This window comes from Carcharhinus amblyrhynchos, chromosome 17 (genome assembly GCF_965287045.1).
Source record: "Carcharhinus amblyrhynchos chromosome 17, sCarAmb.v2.hapA, whole genome shotgun sequence".
Taxonomy (NCBI): Eukaryota; Metazoa; Chordata; class Chondrichthyes; order Carcharhiniformes; family Carcharhinidae; genus Carcharhinus; species Carcharhinus amblyrhynchos.
Genome location: NC_137340.1, coordinates 13,399,459 through 13,420,629, shown reverse-complemented (window position 1 = coordinate 13,420,629; position 21,171 = coordinate 13,399,459). Strand labels below are relative to the sequence as shown.

General features: G+C 43.4%; 1 non-coding gene and 2 pseudogenes across 2 annotated transcripts; 1 reads left to right on the top strand and 2 right to left on the bottom strand.

Moving 5' to 3' along the window:
• Nucleotides 1-1,880: 1,880 nt before the first annotated feature.
• Nucleotides 1,881-21,110, bottom strand: LOC145354565 (interferon-induced protein with tetratricopeptide repeats 5-like; annotated as a pseudogene). Its single transcript, XR_013888863.1, has 2 exons — nt 21,026-21,110; nt 1,881-3,401 (listed from the first exon to the last, which is right to left on the bottom strand). The product of XR_013888863.1 is annotated as an interferon-induced protein with tetratricopeptide repeats 5-like (transcript).
• LOC145354614 (U2 spliceosomal RNA) lies at nt 4,145-4,336 on the top strand. The gene has a single exon (XR_013888882.1). It is a non-coding gene; the product is annotated as a U2 spliceosomal RNA (small nuclear RNA).
• Nucleotides 14,623-18,110, bottom strand: LOC145354274 (protein IFIT1 homolog B-like; annotated as a pseudogene).
• Nucleotides 21,111-21,171: the final 61 nt, after the last annotated feature.

The following is a 21,171-nucleotide window of genomic DNA, read 5'->3' as shown; positions in this document are numbered from 1 at the left end:
TCAGGGTTGTGGGGGGGAAGGAGGGGGTGATCAGGGATAACATTGGGAGGCTGGAGATGGGAGAGGGGGCCATCCCTATTGAGAGATGAGTGCATTCTCAGTGGCCCGCCCAACGCACTGATTCCGGCCGATCGGGACGAATTAAGGCCTGTTACCATGAGTCCCTCGACGGACTCTGTAAAGCACAGAGTGCTTTAAATTCATTCAACTAAGCACACCCCAAAAAAACTGGCAGGAAAAGCTCCCTTTTTCCCGCCCATTGGGCAGATTGTTTTTTTTCTGGGAAATTTGCCACCATTAGAACAGGAGTTAAATCCAGAATCGTGTTTCTCACCCAGTGTTGAATGTGATTTGACTCCCGTTTCAGAACACTGACACTTGTGCTTTAATTTGCATCATATAAAGATTAGATGAAAAAAAAGTGTTGCATTTCTGTGGCGCCTTTCACAATGCCCAAGATCTTCCAATGCATCTTCCCGCAATAAATCCCTTTCAAAGTGTAGTTGTAATATGGGAAATGCAGCACCCAATTTGCACACAACAAAGTCCCAAATATCCTTGGAAGATTCAGAGAAAGTCATGGCACATTTTTCTTACCAGAATGAAATGTTGTTCATGAAAATGTTTGCAGCACAAAGTCTTAGCCACAATTCCAGTTTATTGGTTATTTTACCATTCAAACTCATTCAATACAATAACAATTAAAAATTATTATCTGCAGCCATTATGTTTTATTCCTTTTAACCCAATTTAACCCATTTTTACATCCTTTAGCCTTCCCCCATTTACTACTTCCCCTTCAGTGAGATGGTGAGTCGGTAGAAAATGGTCTTTCCCGGGCATTGTCCCAGCTGCTGTGTTTTGGCCAGTGAGGGTCTGGGATGGTTTGATGAAGAGTTGGTGAAGCTGACAAGTTACAGGACAGGGAGACTCCCAGTGACAGAAACTGAGATCTGAATGAACGCTGTGGATGGGAGTCTGAACGTCTGTCAGCAAATCCTCAGAGCAACAGAATGAAGCAGTTGCTTTATCTGAAGGGGCTGCATTGACTGTTGGCCCTTTCTCCACTGTCACATATGGAAAGCCTTTCACCCAATGGGCAACTTTCCTGAGAAGAGGCAGCAAGTGAGAGATAGAGTGGTTTTATTATACCCACTACAGGCTGGATTGGATATTGTTATTACACCGTTATTACCATCAGAGTATAAATCACAGAGTTCACTGAAGCTTAAAATACCAGCTAGAATATTTTCCCATTAAAATCACGAAACAAATGAAGATGCAAACAAAACATACTTTAATCTATATTTGACCATCAGCTTATATCTATCTCCCAGTTATCTAGGTTACATTACAGTTTGATGGAGGTGATTTTAAATCTACCCACCTGGTGGGAACTGGGTTAAACTGCCCACCCAAAGTGCGTGGATCCTTATTAACATACATGGACTGAGCTCCGGTGAAATCATTGGGCTCCGACTGCGCTGCCAACTCTGTCCTGATCCCCAGACCCAGAATCTACAGAAACCAACCAGTTTCTAAATCCCCTCACCACTCACCCAAAATCCACCTGGAGTTAAAATCAGGCCCATGTTAATTTTCTTACTGCTTCAAACAAGTTTGTGTAATTCATAAAGAATTATTGTGACTGTCCAATTATCTTGAATTCCCCAAATCTTAGGTAATATTGTCCTTTTCATACTCAGTAAAAGCTCTAAGGATGGGAAAATAAATAGTAGGTTTCCCACTCTTGTTCATGTTTCTGTATGAAGCACAGATTACAGTAAGATTATTATTCGAAAATTAAACACATGAACAAATACTCATTGGAACAAAGGAGCCATTGGAATATAAATGAAAATGTAGCTGACTAAATCTGTTTATAGGTCAGGGCTTTCAGCACACTTTCCAAAATATGTTTGGCTTTCACTGGGAGAGTGATTTTCAGCCTCGATGGAAAGGCGTAATTCACAAAGAGCACTTAGATATGTTTCATTGTCAGGATCAAACTCCAAAGCCTTTTCAAAGCATTTAATAGCTTCACGTCTCTCCCCATCCAGCTGGTGCAGGAACCCATGAACACCAAGGGCCTTGCTGTCTCTCGGACTCTGGCGAAGGCGTCTTGCTGCTGTCATCTCCAAGTTTTCTCGACACCTTTTCTGTTCTATTGAGTCATAATTGACTTTCATTCCTTCCAGAAAATGGGCGATGGCATTCGATTCTGATTTCATGTGATTAAGTTCAAATAACCCAGCCTGTAAACATATTGCCAGTTTACTCTCTGGATGTATACTCTCCAGTGTCAGGAGATGGTTATAGATCTCCTTTGCTTTTGATATTCTTCATTTAGTGAACAGATTCCTGCTAAATCCAGGTGTGCCGTAGTAGAGGTTAATGATCGCTTTTCAACAGCCTTTTGAAAATGAAACTTGCATAGTTCGATCAGTTTAGCTCTTTGTTGAAGAGCAGCATTGCGAGGACTTCTGCTGTCTGGATATTTTATCAGTTTAGACTATTTGTTTCTGTAGCACACACCTATTTGATGGTGTAAGAAGGTAGAGTTTGGGGTAATTTCTAATACTTTCTTCAACAGATCCACAGCTTTTTCCACATCTCGTTTATATCTGTAAAATTTGGCAGCATAGCGAATCACATGTGGAAGGTCAGGGGATTTCTGCAATGCTCTTTCAACTAATCCAAGTGCTTCCTCAGTTTGATTACGCTGTTGTAGTTTTAGAGCCAGCAGCACCATGGCTTCAGCATGATCCGGATCGAGCTCCAGCACACGTCTGAACTGCTTCATTGATTCACCTGGCCTTTTATTTTCTGGGGTTCCAGAAAATGTTTCAAGACAAGACAGAGCAGTCACATATCCAAGATTCCAATCAACATTATCCAGAGCTTCCTCCAGAGCCTTTATAAAACACTCCTTTGCTACTTCATAATATCGAGCAGCAGAGCTCAGCAATGCCCAACCCTTCTCCCCGTACACTTCAGGTATCATTGCTGTATACCGAGAGGCATCAGGGAATTGTTGCCAGATCCTCTCCAGTTTGTCGAGGTAGGACTGAGCCTCTGTCAGTTGTCCCATGTGATAATTGACCCAGGCACGGTTTCCATAGGTGACGATGATTCTTTTTTCAAATTCATCTTCATGATTCTCCCTCAGAATCTTTTCAGCTTCCTGTAAGTTTTGAATCTCCTCCTCACAGTTTCCTTGCAGACAGTTTACAAAAGCGAGTTGGTTGTAAGATGTGGCTTGATATTTCACATCGAGCTGTATTGAATCTTCTAATCTTTGCTTCATATCGTCCAAGTCAATGTTTTCTTTCTGTGGCGCCCACGTGAAGTGACATTGAAGCTGATCGAGCTTCACTTTCAACAAATCCTTCTCTTGGTCACTGCAAGAAAAACAAATCTTTCATAATCCACCTTAGCAGCAACTGTAACTTGTCCATTCTTCACATTTGATTCTTGGAATTAATTTTAACCCAGGCTATTATGGTTAACCCTAAGTGATACAGTACACATGTTTAGCAATGATGTTGTACCACATCAATCAATTTATACACCAGGACGCTGCTTTAGTGTCTGTCAATACTGAAATTACAAGTGAATCATTGTTAATATAATTTGTGTAATGGATCTACTACCCCACCCACATTCAGGACACATCCCATGGCACTGCCTCTGGCACATTTACAGTGTCCAACTAACCACTGCCAGGGTACCAGGTGATCAGTCCCAGGGGGCCAGGTGGGCACTGCGCTGCCATGCCCCTGACTACCCAAGGACTTCATTTGCCTCTGAATTCCTCTGGCATGGCCACAGTGCCTGGTCTCCACCACTGGAGAACAGTAGTGATTTTTGCCAGCGTGACGTCTTGACAGTGAGATTTGATTTGATTTGACTTAATTTGATTTACTATTGTCACATGTATTAGTATACAGTGAAGAGTATTGTTCTTTGCATGCTGCACAGAAAAAGCATACCGTCCATAGAGAAGGAAAGGAGAGGGTGCAGAATATAGTGTTACTGTCGTAGCTAGGGTGTAGAGAAAGATCAACTTAATGTGAGGTAGATCCATTCATAAGTCTGATGGCAGCAGGAAAGTCGGTTGGTACATGACCTCAGACTTTGGTATCTTTCTCCTCGGCCTTTTGGCTAAGATCAAGTGTAGTATCGACATGCTGTACTTGGTTGAAGTCATTAGGTTACATTTTAGCTTCATTTGAAGCAATTTTTTAAAGCAGCATTTCGGCCTTTTGGCTAAGATGCAAATGAGATCAAGCCTTGGAGGAGGAGCTATACCTACTCCAATCAGCTTGGATCATGTAGATCAAGCCCCAGACAGGCGGTGAGAGCCCTGTCTTGTCAGCTTGGATCGGGAAAGTCTCAACTTGTTGGGACTCTGAATTGGATTTGATTTGATTGGACTGAATTGGAATAAAGTATAAAAAAAACTTTTTCCCAACGGAAGAAGGTGGAAGAGAAAATGTCCAAGGCGTGTAGGGTCCTTGATTATGCTGGCTGCTTTTCCAAGGCAGCGGGAAGTGTAAACAGTGTCAAGAAATGGAATGTTAGTTTACATGATGGACTGGGCTTCGTTCATGATCCTTTTGTAGTTTGTTGTGGTCTTGGAAAGAGCAGGAGCCATACCAAACTGTGATACAACCAGAAAGAACGTTTTCCATGGTGCATCTGTAAAAATTGGACATACCAGATTTTCTTAGTCTCCTGAGAAAGTAGAGGCATTGGTGGGCTTTCTTAACTAAAACATTGGCATGGGGGGACCAGGACATGTTGGTGGTGATTTGGAAACCTAAAAACCTGAAGCTCTAACCATTTCTACTTCATCCCCATTGATGTGAACAGGGGCATATCCTCCACTACGCTTCCTGAAGTCGATGACAATCTCCTTCGTTTTGCTGACATTGAGGGAGAGATTATTGTTGCCGCACCAGTTCACCAGGTTCTCTATCTCTTTCCTGTACTCCTTCTCATCATTGTTTGTGATCCTGCCCATCACGGTAATGTTCATCAGCAAATTTGAAAATCGAGTTGGAGGGGAATTTGGCCACACAGTCATAGGTGTATTACGAATATAGTAAGGGGCTGAGAACACAGCCTTGTGAGGTACCAGTGTTGAGGATGATCGTGGATGTAAAGCATCCTGGGAGGAGGGAAGCAGCCATGCTGGACCTGATTATTATATGGAGATGTGGGCAGTCTAGGAATGAGATTCGTGCTTTTTTTTGGGCGTAAAACCCAGAAAAAGCAGCTAAAACAGGGCTGGGAGATAGCAATTTTTGGCTTCTCATGCTGTCTTCCTGGCTCACCACGTTGATCGACTGGCATGGCAGGCTGGTACGATGACACCCCTGATTTATTACTCTGCTTTCTTCTGACAATCGGCATTTTTTGACACAATAGTTTGCTAACTCAGCGCTGAGCAGACCTAAAGAGTGATAAAGGAATTTGGTGCGATTGGGAATTCTGTGGCAAAGGAAAAAGAGGTGCTTAGAGGAGAATGGTTTAAACTAGGATCTTGAATCATTTAACCTGCTTCAGAGGCACAGCCGGGAGAAATTAAAACAGGGATTAAGGAAATGACAGGAATGGTTAAGCAATGTTTTGCGTTGACCTTCATAGTGGAGGAAACCAAAAGCAAATGCATTCAACTAAGCACTGACAATTTCCAAAATTAACCTACGGCCCCTAGGAATCGAACATTATTTCCATTAATGTCATATTAATAAAGGTGTTGTGAATGTAAGGAATAGGCTGTTTGATTAATAATTAAGAATCACCCAATTGGGTGATATATAAACTGTAATTCTCCAGCCATTCACGCCCCATCACTGCTGTCAGCAAGGACACAGCATTCAGCCAAATCTCCGTTCACTGCATTTGCACCAGAAAATCTTGCCATGAAGGCTGGAGAATTTCAGCATTGTCCAGTTGCTTTTCAACTGAGGAAGCATTGGGGAGGGGCCCATATCTCAGGACACTTTTTGCACTGATAACTTTGTTCTAATGTTTTATCTTCCCTCACGTTGAGTTTGATCTCTGCGGCAGGAGAAGTGGGACTTCACAGTCTGACCCTGCTTTGTCGAGACCAAGTACATTTCTGGGAGTCAGAACTGCCAACCAGGGAGTTGTGACATTACAGAGCAACTGTAATGTCACAACATTACACGTTGAGGAAGAGGCAGTGCCACTATCAACAGGAAAAGAGGCATTCCGAACATTAACAATGGCATTTTATTGATCACCACTGAGTGAGCCAGTGTTTATATTCATGAAGGCTCAGCTTCTCAACCTTGTCTCTTGCCTGAGCTGCGGTGGTTCTCAGGATGCATCACCACTAGTCAGCTCTTCCCCTCAAAGTGGGACAGCAGCCTATGGTCATGATTGACTGTGGTAATTTTCCCTTTTATCTTCATATAAACATCGTGACTGGGAACAGGAGAGAAGGAGAGGTGCCTGCTGTGGGCAATTCCAAGGATCATTCTGTTGCTTTGCCACCTTGCTGCCACCCCACCCTGGTTTGTTTGGTGTCAGATGGACAATAACAACAACAATAACAATGATAATATTAGCTGTGAGATCAATTGTGACAATGAGAGACAAGCATGTTGGGAATGTTGGTGAAACACCGATGCAGGTTAGAAGGCTGCTGCAAGTTGTAACTTGTCCTGTGGGCTTTGACCACTTCCTGTGTTGACCAAATATGGGCAGTTATTTGCATAATGCCAGACCGTTTGGCACCAAGGTTTGCTGCCATGTCTATATATGGTTGAGACTATGTGCACTTAGGGATAAACATTATGTTTGAGTACTGGTTGTGATTGAACATTGTGATTGGTTTCTGGTGATGTCATTTGCTGAGTGCCAGAGAACCTTTTGGAAGATTTGGAAAGTTTGGGGACAAATTAATGGGTCTCAACCTTTATTTTCAAGGCCCATCATTGCAAGCGTGCCCTGAAGGAACCTTCTCAGAGAAGTCAAAGAACCACACAGAAGAATCTTCATCAGGAATGGACTTGGCCAATTCGCTCAAACTGGGATGGTATTCATTTTCAGTTAAAACTTCAGAGTTAAATATTAGAGTCAGAGAATTGAAATGAAATAAGTTAAATTGAAATGAGTTGAAGTGCTGCAACTGTTGTGAATTGGTACTTAAAGTGTTAAGTGAATTTGAGTTGACTCCTGTCCTTTAGTTTGTTACACTAAAATAAGTACCTGTAAATACCTGGAAAGGATTTACGTTTACAGCCGGATAACAGTTTGGTGATACACCAGTTGGAAGGAAGGGACTTTGGTCCATTTCCCACTGAATGCCCTCCACTGCCCACCCCCCAGCAAGTGGGTGGTTGTAGTTCTCTCCATACAGTGGTGTTCTGAGGAGTGAGGATGCAATGCTCATCTTCCTCTTCCCATTTATCATTTTCCCCATTTTTTTGGGATTTCTGGCAGAGGGAAAACTAAGAAAATTTCACCCAGGGATAAATTTGTGAGTTAACTCCTATTTCAGAACACTTTCTGACACTGACCCCTCTGCTTTAATTAGCATCATATAAAGGATATTATGTCAATGAAAGACTTGCATTTTGATAGACAATTTCTCAATCCTAATGCACTCTCCTGTCAATGAATCACTTTTAAATTATAGTCATTATTACAATTGGTCAGATCATTGAATACAGGAGTTGAAATTGTACAAAACATTGGTAAGGCCACACTTGGAATACTGTGTGCAATTCTGGTGTCTCTTATAGACAGGATATTATTAAATTAGAAAGAGTGCAGAGAAGTTTTACTAGGATGCTACCGGGACTTGATGGTTTCAGTTATAAGGAGAGGTTGGATAGACTGGGACTTTGTTCTCTGGAGAGTAGGAGGCTGAGGGGTGATCTTATAGAAGTCTATAAAATAATGAGGGGCACAGATCAGCTGGATAGTCAATATCTTTTTCCAAACTTAGGGGAGTCTAAAACTAGAGAGCATAGGTTTAAAGTGAAAGGAGAGAGATACAAAAGTGTGCAGAGGGGCAATTTTTTCACATAGAGGGTGGTGAGTGTCTGGAACAAGCTGGCAGAAGTAGTAGTAGAGGTGGGTACAATTTTGTCTTTTCAAAAGCATTTACATGGGTAAGATGGGTATAGTGGGATATGGGCCAAATGCAGGCCAGTGGGATTAGTTTAGGGTTATTTTTGAAAAAAGGGACAGCATGGACTAGTTGGGCTAAAGGCCAGTGAACCTCTATGACTCTATAATATGGGAAATGTGTCAGCCAGTTTCCACACAGCAAGTTCCCAAAAACACAATGTGATCATTACTAAATAATCTGTTTTAGTGATTTTGGCTAAGAGATAAATATGGATACTTGGACCATTCCACTCTATATTTTCTTTGCTGGAGTGCCACTGGATGTTCAAAGCCCAAGTGAGAGGGCAGACCTTGTTTGAATTGTATTTCTCATCTCAGGCAATGTAGCCACTTCATTGACAGTAGGCCTGGATTATGTGCTCAAGTCTCTGGAGTCTTATGAACCCACAACACTATGCCACTGAGGCAGCAGTGATAGCACTGAGTTATAGCTGTGTTGATGGGGGTTTTCTTCTGAGGCTGTGTATTGCTAAAACTTAAGCTAAGTATACTACTCGTGAATCAGTGTTCTGATTCAAAGATGTGTCTATTATTGACTCATCGATCAAATGGGAGAATGATATTAGATGGCTTAGCACCCCACTAGGAGGCTCTGACAAACCCAATAACCACTCTAAAGTTCCAAGTCTCCGTGAGGGCAATTGTACTTTTTCAAAATCGTATTTCCCACCTTTCTGGTAGGCATGATCCAGTAAACATGTATACAAATCAGTCAATAACTCATCCTGTCATCAATTCCAGCCAATTATGAGTCTCACCTTGGCCTCATGGGATTTCATTAGCTTAAAGTATCAGATATAACCTCCCCTGGTTGCCTAGCTACATAGGACGCTGGACAGCAAAGGTTAAAGGCAATATTCCCACAGACTCAAACGCATGTGACCCTTACGTCTGCCTTGCACCTCTTTTATCAGCTTTGAGCTGTATACTTCTATTTATCAAGCTGGCATTGGTAGCCATTTTGTTCCCAACAACTGCAGATAAGGTGGCTGCATTCGGTAAGACTATTGTCTCACAGAATGCAGGCTCTATCTAACTGTCTCATCCCATCAAATTCTGCTGTATCTCGCTGTTTGGCTGAAATTTTACAAAATGTATTCTAAAAGCAATCTGCACCTGCTTTACAAATTCAAAATACATGTTTTAAGTGAGAAATAATGTAGGGACGCAGGCTTGATTCCCAGCTCGGGTCACTGTCCATGTGGAGTTTGCACATTCTCCCTGTGTCTGCGTGGGTTTCCTCCAGATGCCCTGATTTCCTCCCACTGTCCAAAGATGTGCAGGTTAGGTGGATTGGCTATTCTAAATTGCCCCTTAGTGTCAGGTGACTGTCTAGGGTAAATGCATGGTGTTACAAAAGTGTCCAGAGGGGCAATTCTTTCACATAGAGGGTGGTGAGTGTCTGGAACGAGCTGGCAGAAGTAGTAGTAGAGGTGGGCACAATTTTGTCTTTTCAAAAGCATTTACATGGGTAAGATGGGTATAGAGGGATATGGGCCAAATGCAGGCCAGTGGGATTAGCTTAGGGTTATTTTTGAAAAAAGGGACAGCATGGACAAGTTGGGCTAAAGGCCAGTGAACCTCTATGACTCTATAATATGAGAAATGTGTCAGCCAGTTTCTACACAGCAAGTTCCCAAAAACACAATGTGATCATTACTAAATAACCTGGGCCTGGGTGGGATTGTGGTTGATGCACACTCGATGGGCCGAATGACCTCCTTCTGCACTGTAGGATTCCATGATTTGTTGATAAAACAAATTGTTTTTTACACTGACGGTCTCTTATTAGTACATTCTTTAATCTAAGATCATTCTCTCCATATCAGTATTGTGTTAGTGTTTTAAACTGGTGATTACAGGAAGCTGACTATACTCTACACAATGGTGGCACAAGAAAACCTGTCCTACCTCATGATGATCTGAGTGAATAGTCAGCATATTCAATCACTTCACTTCTATTATCAGATCAGCTGCAAGAATTAAGTGTGCTTAGTTTTTGCAACACACGCATTTATACACAGCCACCAAACACATTCTTCATTCCATTCAAAGTTCAGTGGTTTCAATGGAATTATATTTGAAACAGAGAATTGAAACCAAAAGGTAAATTCATCAGGTGCAGAAAACCAACATCATCAAAATGCACATTCCCTGCTTGATGCTTATTCACGTATTGTTTGGGACTTGCTGAGTATGAAATTCTAGCCTGTGACACTGATGGTTATGGTACTTTGGAAGTTGGTGATCTTCCAACTGGTGGTTGCTCCAGTCACTCCCAGTTTACCCTACCTGACACCCCATCATTGGATAGATGTTCACACAGGGTCTGCTGCCACCACTAGAAACCTCTGTCCTCATGTTGTCATGGTAACACTCAGCCCCATGGCTAAATTGGAGTTTATTTGTAACGACGCAGGGGGCACCATCTTACCCCCACCCATTCACACCACAGTCCTGCTGCAGCAAGGATGGAGAGTTTGGAGGCGAGACAAATCTCCGCTTGCTGCAGCGGGAAGAGAAAATCCCGCTCACGTGAAGAGTTGGGAAATTCCGGCTTGGGTCTTTTCAACCTATTGACTTGTCATTGGTGTTCAGCTGTAAATGTGGTCCAGTGCTAGTGTTATTTCAAGGGTTAGGTACTCAGTTCATAGTAAAAGATATTTTGGAATAATTTCGCTAATGTCTCAAGTTATTAAGCTGGTGGGAGGAGTACCTAGATGTGGGGAAAACCTGAACATAATCAGCTTCTGGCCTTGTGCGGGAAGGGGAGTTGAGAGTTGTCGCCATCAGAAGCCCCCTTTCAATTTTGGGCCGAAATGGTTGCAGACGAGGTTCTGTTCGCAGGCACGTTCGACAGGACATCCAATTGTTTGGATGTTAGGGCAGGAGATGCTGTCATACTAAAAATCTTTTTCAGAGAACAGACTGCCTTCAGGAAGAACAGGCTGTCTGCGCCATACCCAAACGCAGCAGCTCCCACAGCATACACCAGCTGAGCCCACACATCGGCAGCAACACAGACCCTGCTTGATCAGTGCTACCGTAAGGGAATGCAAGACAACACCAAATCTGCATGCTGAATATCTGCATAACTTTTGCAATGGAGCAAGCATGAAGCAAGACCCCTGTGTTTAAGAAACGTTGTGGATAAATTTCTATTCCACTTTCTCCCCATTGATCTGTTTACATTATCTTCTGCTGTACAAACTCTGCCAGTCCGCATTCTCAATCACTGCCATGCGACACCGACACTCCCCTTCCCCCCGACCCCACCCCACCCCACTCCCGTCCCATTCACAACTTCCATCTTTCCCAGCACCATCCTGAGGGTCACTGACAAGAACTGGTATTCCAGAGTTTGGGAAGCTTCCTCTCATCACTCAGTTGGTGATCCACAGCCTGTCAGAACTATGCCAATCAGGCCCAACATCCAACACCAGTCAAGCCTTGTGAGCTAGATGTTCAGAGACCAGGGCTTGTCAGTGTCTCTGAATCCAACTTCCAGGGCACTTCAGGGTAACCAGTAGGATAGCCATGTGATTATGAAGGGTTACTCCTGGGCAAGAGAGATTCACTAAGTCTCCAGTCAGATCCGGAAGAGTCACTCCGGCTCCTACCATCCAACAAGGAAATTAGTTCTTTTTTAAGAACAGCTGTTTCAGTGACATCTAACATTTAACATGTTTCAGTGACATCTCCGTGATAAACTGGTTGTGGTGCCGGTAACACCTAGAACCGGAAATTCTAGTCAGGCTGCTCCGTCCCTGGAGCTGGGCTGAAGCCACGCATCCCACCCGCCAGTCTACCCGAGCACTGACAGGACCCTCAATCCCGAGGGGATTGGAGCCAGCATTATAAAAGGAGCATCACCCTCCTCTCCCCCACCCTCCGCCCAAATTGCCGGGGTCCTGATCCTCTGCAGCTCAGCCCTTGCAGTTGCATTCCAAAAACTGAAATATCCAAAATAAACTCTGTCCAGTGAGAGAGGCAGGGAGTGTGAGTTTTAAAACCAGAAAATCCTGACAGCAATGCTGCTGGCCCAGGGCCCAGTTGGAGTTGGGGTTAGGACTGGATTTGATTGTAGGCTATCATTATTAAAGCAAAAGAAATTGGCCAGCTCCCTCTCCTCCACCACGCACATGAGTAATCAGGGAGAACTGAAACATAACAAAGCAGAAAGATCATCCGTTGTGGATGGAAAGGGTGAATATTAATGACTTGGATGCAGGGATTGAAGGCTCTATAGCCAAATTTGCAGATGACACAAAAGTAGGTGGGCAATAAGTTGCAATGAGGAAATAAGAACCTTACAAATGGATATAGATAGATCATAGAATAAATTCTTACAATCCGGAGGGGGACCATTCAGCCCATCGAATGCACCAACCATAATTCCACACAGGCCCTATCCCCATAAGCGCATGCATTTACCCTGCTAATCCCCCTGACACTAAGGGGCAAATTAGCATGTCTAATCCACCTAACACACACATCTTTGGACCATGGGAGGAAACCAGTTATAATACTGGTACCCAGAAGAAACCCACGCAATCACGGGGAGAACATGCAAACTCCACACAGACAGTCACCCAAGCCAGGAATTGAACCCGGGTCCCTGGTGCTGTGAGGCAGCAGTGCTAACCATAGGTTGGGAGAGTTTGGCCCATATCCCTCTAAATACTTCCTGTCCATGTACCTATCCAAATGTCTTTTAAATGTTGTAATTATATCTGATTTGCCCACATCCTCTAGCAGTTAATTCAATATAAGCAATTAGTGCAAAGTGTAATGTGACACGGAGAAAAATACAAAAAGGACTGGAGAGCAAAAGTGAGAAAAAGAAATGAGATAGACCGAGAGTAGAAGAGAAGATGTGGAAGATCAAGAAAGAGAAATAAAAGAATCCTAGGGATTAAAGAGACAGAAAAGAGAATAAAAGCAAATTATTGCAGATGCTGGAATGTGAAACAAAACAAATAATGTTAGAAAATCTCAGCAGGTCTGACAGCATCTGGGGAGAGAGAATAGAGCCAACGTTTCGAGTCAGGATGATGTTTCGTCAGAGCTGAAGACAACAGAAAATAGGATGCTTTTTATACTATTAGAGTGGCGGTGGGGAGCAGGATCGACAAAGATGTCACAGGCAAAACTAGAAAGAGAGCAGAAAAGATTTACTAGGATGCTACCGGGACTTGATGGTTGGAATTATAAAGAGACGCTAGATAAACTGGAACATTGGAGGCTTAAGGCTGATCTTATAGAGGTCTACACAATAATGAGGGGCATAGGTAAGGTAGATAGTCAACATCCTTTCCCGAAGACTCTAGACTCAAGTCTGTGGACTATAGACTCTCCAAAGCTTTATCTGAGGAGTCTAAAGCTTCAGGGTAAAGGTTTAAGGTGAGAGGGCAGAGATACAAAAGAATCCAGAGGGGAAAACTTTTCACTCAGATGGTGGTGAGTGGTTGGAATGAGCTACCAGAGATAGCAGCAGTGACAGGTATAATTTTGTCTTTAGACAGCTATAAGGGTAAGATGGGTATAGAGGGATATGAGCCAATCGCAGACAATTGATGGTAAAAGCTTAGTGGTAAAAACTGGGCAGCGTGGACAAGTTGGACTGAAGGATCTGTTTCCATGTGAAGATCTCTATGACTCTAAAAAGACAAAGGGAATGTCAATGGTGATGATCATGACTAAGAAGGGTGCCAATGGCGGCCCATTAAGAGATCAGAATGGCCGAGCAAAGGTTAGCAGAGTGTCAAAGGACGACATGAGAAATGTATGGGAATATATGAAATATATTATGATATACAAATATACATATGAGAATATATGAAAAAATGTGCCAAATCGATTAGGGAGAGGGGAGATCAAAAGTGGGGGGAAGGGGAGACGGAAAGCGAGATTTTAAAAAGGTGGAAAAATGAAACAGTGGAGAAAATGAGAAAAGATCTATATTTTATTAAATTTTAATTTTTTAAATGAAATAAGAGAAAATCAGAAAGATCAGATGAGGGAAAGGAAGAAGGAAAAATTAAACAAGAGAAAGAATGACTGAAAGAGAGATTTGGATAAGAGGTACATTAACTCCTTCCTTCAGGGGCAATGCTGTCACAGGAGAATTACACTGCCTCTGAGAGCCATACATCACCTAGCTCAGCAATTGTATCATATTGTGACTGTCACCTCAACTGCATTTTGGTGCAAATGTACATCTGCCTACGTTTTCCAGAACAGCCCAGCAGTCAGTTCTGTGTTACAGATGGAAATGGTTGCTGCGTGTTGCCCAGAATGAAATGAGTGAAATGTTGTACCCTAAATGATGACAAGTGACCATAAACATCACCAGAAATTATTTTGCTGATATTTTCCACACCGTATTCTGCAGCATTAACTGTCCTCATTCACTCAGATCAACAACACAGTTCACATCTTAGTTACAGATTCATTTATTAGCTATTTTAACATTCCATCTCAGATTAGACAATCACAATTGAAATTATTGTTTATAAAATCAGTATCTGCAGCCATTATGTTATTATTATTAACCCAATTAACCCATTTTTATATCCTTTAGCCTTCCCCCATTTACTGCTTTCCCCTTCAGTGAGATGGTGACAGTCGGTAGAAAATGGTCTTTCCCAGGCATTGTCCGAGCTGCTCTGTGTTTTGGCCAGTGAGGGTCTGGGATGGTTTGATGAAGAGTTGGTGAAGCTGACAAGTTACAGGTCAGGGAGACTCCCAGTGACAGAAACTGCGATCTGAATGAACGCTGTGGATGGGAGTCTGAGCGTCTGTCAGCAAATCCTCAGAGCAACAGAATGAAGCAGTTGCTTTATCTGAAGGGGCTGCATTGACTGTTGGCCCTTTCTCCACTGTCACATATGGAAAGCCTTTCACCCAATGGGCAACTTTCCTGAGAAGAGGCAGCAAGTGAGAGATAGAGTGGCAGAGTGGTTTTATTATACGCACTACAGGCTGGATTGGATATTGTTATTACACCGTTATTACCATCAGCAGAGTATAAATCATACGCTCAGACTGCATCAAACACACTAAACAGATAATGATCATTAGAAAACTCTGATATGTTGTCTATATTTGGCCATCCATTTATACCTGTCTCCCAGATGTCCAGATTGCATTAGAATTTGATGGAAGTGATTTTAAATCAGCCCACTTGGTGGAAACTGGTTAAAGTGCATGGGGCTCTCATTAACAAACACGGACTGGGTTGTGGTGGCATTGTTGGGCCCCGATTGCCTTGTTGGCATGGTGGGGAGGCTGCTGCAGTTTTTCCAACAGGCTGAAGCAGCTCTGAGAGAATCAGGATGTCAAGAGGGGGATGTGTTTCACTTTCCTTTGGGCACAAGTTCCCCATCAGGCCCCGGGAGGAAAGTTTAGAGACTGTCTGTTATGGACTTGCTCTTTCCAAAGCATGGGACCGTTCCAGTATCCCCTTCAACTCAGCTCCATGCACATTGTGTAGGCAAGAGGTACACTGATGGCACAAGAATGAAACTCAGCTTTTAAAATTCCCCAAGCCTGGCTTCTGTAGCGAGAGTTCTAAATCCCCTCATTACACACCCAACAAAAATAGATCTGGAGTTAAAATCAGGCCCATGTATTGTCTACTATTATAGAAACAACTCCTAACATTCATAACAACCATTGTGTTCTGTCCAATTGACTCAATTAACTCTTACTCTCAAAATCATCTTTTTGTTCAGTTCCACATACAGCAGCAGAAGGTCAAAGGTTAAGTAAATAATTTGCTACTTGGATCGTGCATCAATGTGGTCAGTGTTTCTGAATAAAGCACCGAGATTTTAAAGATTTGCAGAAAGATTATCATTTGAAAATTATACATGCATGAATAAAATGTGAATTTGAAAGCAAGTCCCACAGGAAATAAGTGAAAATATTCTCCACCCAACCTTTCTAGTTGGGAAAATCCTTGTAAGCCTGGATGGAACTGCTTAACTCAGGGGCAGAACATAATTAACCTTCAATGCCAAGTTCCAACTCCAAAACCTTTTCAAAACATTCCTTGCCATCCACCATATGCATGATGCCCCGAATGCAAAATGCCTTCATATCTCTTGGATTCCTGCAAAGTAGTTTTTCAGCTATCTTCACCAAGTTAGTGCGACACATTTCTCGTGATTTTGAGTCATGCATGATTTTGAATCCTTCCAGAAAATATTTGATGGCATTGGGCTCTGATCTTTTGTGATACCTTTCAAATTTCCCAACTTGTAAATATATTGCCTGCTTGTTTTCTGGAGTAATATCTTCCAATCTCAGTAATTTTTTGTAGATCTCTTCTGCTTCGCAATATTCTTCATTCATTGCACAGATTTCCGCAAGTGCTAGTTTTGCCATAATGAATGATTGCTTGAGTATAATTGCTTTTCCAAAATACTGCTTGCATTGATTAATCAGTATGACCTTTTGCTGAAAAACAGGATCGCGAGGGTCTCTGCTGCCTGAAATTTCATTGAGCGCAATGAGTTTCCATTTGTAACATAGACCTATTTGGTGATTTAGGAAGGCAGAATTTGGGGTAATTTCTAACGCTTTCTTCAACAGCTCCAAAGCTTTGTCCGCATCTCCTTCTGCTCTGTAAAACTTGGCTGCATAGCGAACCACGTATGGGAGATCAGGGGATTTCTGCAACGCTTGTTCAACTAATGTGAACGCTTCCTCCTTCTGATTAAACTCTTGTAATCTTAGAGCCAGCAGCACTTTGGCTTCTGCATGATCCGGATCAAGCTCCAGCACACGTCTAAGCTGATACACTGATTCACTGGATTCTCCATTCTCTGAGTTACCAGAACGTGTTTCCTGACGAGATAGGACGCTTGCGAAGCCAAAATTCCATTCGATGTTATCTGGATCCTCCTCCAGAGCCTTTTTAAAACATTCCTTTGCCTCTTCATAGTATTTAGCTGTAAAACGCAACAATGACCAACCCTTCTCCCCGTACACTTCAGGTATCATTGCTGTATATCGCCAAGGACCAGGGAATTGTTGACAGATCCCCTCCAGTTTGTCGAGGTAGGACTGAGCCTCTGTCAGTTGTCCCATGTGATAATTGACCCAGGCACGGTTTCCATAGGTGATGATGATTCTTTTTTCAAATCCATCTTCATGATTCTCCCTCAGAATATTTTCAGCTTCCTGTAAGTTTTGAATCGCCTCCTCACAGTTTCCTTGTAGACAGTTTACAAAAGCGAGTTGGTTGTATGACCTGTCTTTATATGTCACATCGAGCTGTATTGAATCTTCTAATCTTTGCTGCAAATCATCCAAGTCAATGTTTTCTTTCTGTGGCGCCCACGTAAAGTGACATTGAAGCTGATCGAGCTTCACTTTCACCAAATCCTTCTCTTGGTCACTGCAAGAGAAACAAAATCTTTCATAATCCACTTCAGCAACAATTGTTACTTGTCTATTTTGCATTTTTGATTCTTGGAATTAATTCTAACCCTTGCCTTTGGTTAACACAAGATAACAGATTTGGTACATTTAGCAATGCTATTGCTGTTCCATCTGCTTTATTTGAAAGTAATTAAAATATTTCAACTACATTTTTAACAATATGATGAAAACTTAATACCAAAGTTTTGATCAGAGTGTTTTGAAAACATTTGCTAGCGAACAGCTTTATCATTGACCACACTGAAGCTGAGCAAGTCCTTCTATCAGCTACCCCTCTTCTCAAACCCTCTCTCCCCACTCACTCATTTCTATCTTTGGCACACAGCCCCACCAGGGTCACTACCTCAGCAGGCAGGCCATTCTGTACTAGTGCTCAATCTCCTGTTCCTCTCACTCACCTTCCTACAGCTCACTGCTCCTCCAATCAATCTCTCCCACACTTACTGTGAATTGGAGCCAAGCTCCTGACTCCTGGAAGCTCGCGTCATCTCACCAAACTCCCAGCATCAGATCCCACTCCATCAGAGACATTCACAGAAGGTCTGGCATAGCCAGGGGAATTAGACATCAGAAGCTTAAATATACCGGGCATAATTACAGTTCACAGTAATTCCACTGCTCTCCAGAATCCTCCGTGAGTGTCTCTGATGCAGTTTAGGAAGTTAGACTGGGTAGTTACCTAAGAAGTGTCAGACAGATTAAACCCAGCCTAACACTTCTATTAATGGCATAACTGACACCACATCACCCTTCTGACTACCCACTAACCACCCAACTACACCCCGATCCATCCCAACTTCACCTCCAACCATCCTACTGCACACTGACCCAATGCAATTTGCCACCATACCATCTGAATACCACCCTGACTGAACCCAGCCATTCTGTCCTCCCAAACCAGTCCAACCCCACAATCTCCATAATCACCTGAGTAACCTCCAACCTAATCCAACCAGACCACCCAACTACCCCTGCAACCACCTGACCACACCTCAACTCCCTCCCACTCTATCCTTTTAGCCTGAACCCACCCCTGCACAACCCCCATCCCTCCTTCCCTCCTCCCCACCTCCTGCTTCCCCGGCCCCCCCCAAATGAACCAGACCTTTTTTTTAAGTTTATTTATTATTCATAAGTAAGGCTTACATTAACACTACAGTGAAGTTACTGTGTACACAGTTGCCACAGTCCAGTACCTGATCGGGTCAGTGCACCTAACCAGCACGGCTTTCAGAATGTGGGAGGAAACTGGAGCACCTGGAGGAAACCCACACAGACACGGAGAGAATGTGCAAACTTTACACTGACAGTGACCAAAGCCGGATATTGAACCTGGGTCCCTGATGCTGTGAAGCAGCAGTGCCTACCACTGTGCCACCCTGAAGACCTGACTAGCCCTTCTGAACTGTAATGACTCCCCCCCACCTACCCAGCACCAGACCACGACATCGCTCACCCACCCGCTGACCCCACCCAACTATCCATGCACCCACTTATTCATTCACCACCTACCCCCCTCCCCATCCCGCCCATCCTACTCACTGCCCATTTACCCCTCCTACTCACCCAACTCACTCGCCTCGCACTGTTGCTCGTCCTCCTACTCACCTATCCACGCACACACTTACCCCTCCATTCACTGACCCATCCATGTACTTGAAGACTGCACTGTTAGTCTTATGGTGCTATAAGATAGAGATATGTTCTGCCTTCCCCAGACTCTGCTGTGCTGTGACAGAACTCCCCAATTTACGCTGCACTGCGCATTTCTGTTTCAAACTGGGATTGAGAGACCCCAGATCAATAATGCAACATGGGGGGAAGCTTTGAGCCCAGTGACAACCCACTCATGGGCAGGATTTTCCTGTCCTGCTGCACTGGCCATGCAGCATAGTGGGCTGGGAAATATGAGCGAGAGACGAAAAATCAAGTTTGTGCCCGATTTCTCAGCTCCCTGTATTGGCTGGCCTCATTCTGCTGGAGTAATTAGCCTTGCACTCAGCAAAAATGCCAAGCTGATTAAATAAATGGCCTTGGAACACAATACAATAATGCAAATACAATAAACCAAATTGAAGGAGGTGCGAGTGAAAGGCTTCTGGATGTGAAAGGAGTGTTTGGAGCCCAGAACGGGTGATGGGGGAGGAGGTAAAGGTGTTATACCCTTCTGCGACTGCAATGGAAGGTGCTGAAGGAGGGGATGGGCAGTGGGACGTGATGGAAAAGTAGACGAGGTTTCACGGAGGGAGTGGTCCCTGTGGAATGCTGACAGAGGCTGGATAATGGGTGGGGGGATACTGTCTTTCATGGTGGCAGCATGGCAGAAATGGTGGAGGCTGATCCTTTGAATGTGAAGAGTGGTGGGCTGGAAAGTGAGGACGAGGGGAACACTATCATAGTTCTGGGAGGGAGGGGAAGGGGTGAGGGCAAAGATGTGGGAAATGGGTCAAACCCAGTTGAGTGCCTTGTCAACCACAGGCGGGCAAAACTTTGGTAACCTTACACATCTATCCCCCACCAGGAGGGTCTCAGAGCTCTCCGTTTCTTCCTCAAGAAAAGGAGAGTTGCCCACCGCTGGGTCATTTCTCAATAAGCATTCTGCCACTTTGTCAGCTTGTACTGTGACACTACTCCTGCTGGTTAGTGATACATCAGGTAGAAGGGAAGCAATTCAGCCTGCTTCCCATACCTGACCACTATCCCTCCCTGTCAGCCTGTAGACATATTAAGTGATGGAAGGAACTCTCAGGTGGTGCTCTGGGCACTGAGGATGTGATACTCAGCTTCCTCATCCCTTTTCCCTCCTCTTCCATTTTGGATTATTAGAACAGAAGTAAAATCCAGAACCACCTTTCTCACCCAGTGGTGAGTGTATGAGTTAATTTCTATTTCAGAACACTTTTCAACACTAACCCCTATTCTTTAATGAGTGGTTTTTAAACAACAGAATATGTTAAGGACAGATGTGAATTTTTATGATGTCTTTCACAATCCTCAGGATGTCCCAGTGCTCATTCTGGTGAATGATTTGCTGTCACTATTATAACATGGGGAATGTGTCAGCCAGCTTCTACACAGCAAGATCCCAAAAACACAATGTGATCTTGACTAGATTATTTGTTTTAGCAATTTCAGCTAAGGGATAAATATAGAGCCAAACATTTGGAGAACATCCTTATCTTTTCTCTGGTGTAGTGTCACTGAGAGGCAGACGCTGCCTTGATTTCATATCTCATCTGAAATGGGGGACCTCAGGCAATGTAGCACTCCCTCACCACTGCATTGGGAATAGGCCTGGATTATGTGCTATAGTCTCTGGAGTGACACAAACTCTGAGGCTGCAGTGACAGCACTGAGCTACAGCTGACTATACACAGAATTAACACAAGAAACTCTGTCTTACCCCATGATGATCTGCACAAATAGACAGGCTGCTTCCTCACTTCTGTTGTCTGATCAGATGGAAGAACAGAATGCAATGTGCTCAATTCTTTCAACACACACAAACACATACACACACGCACACATATATATCCTCTAACCACACCC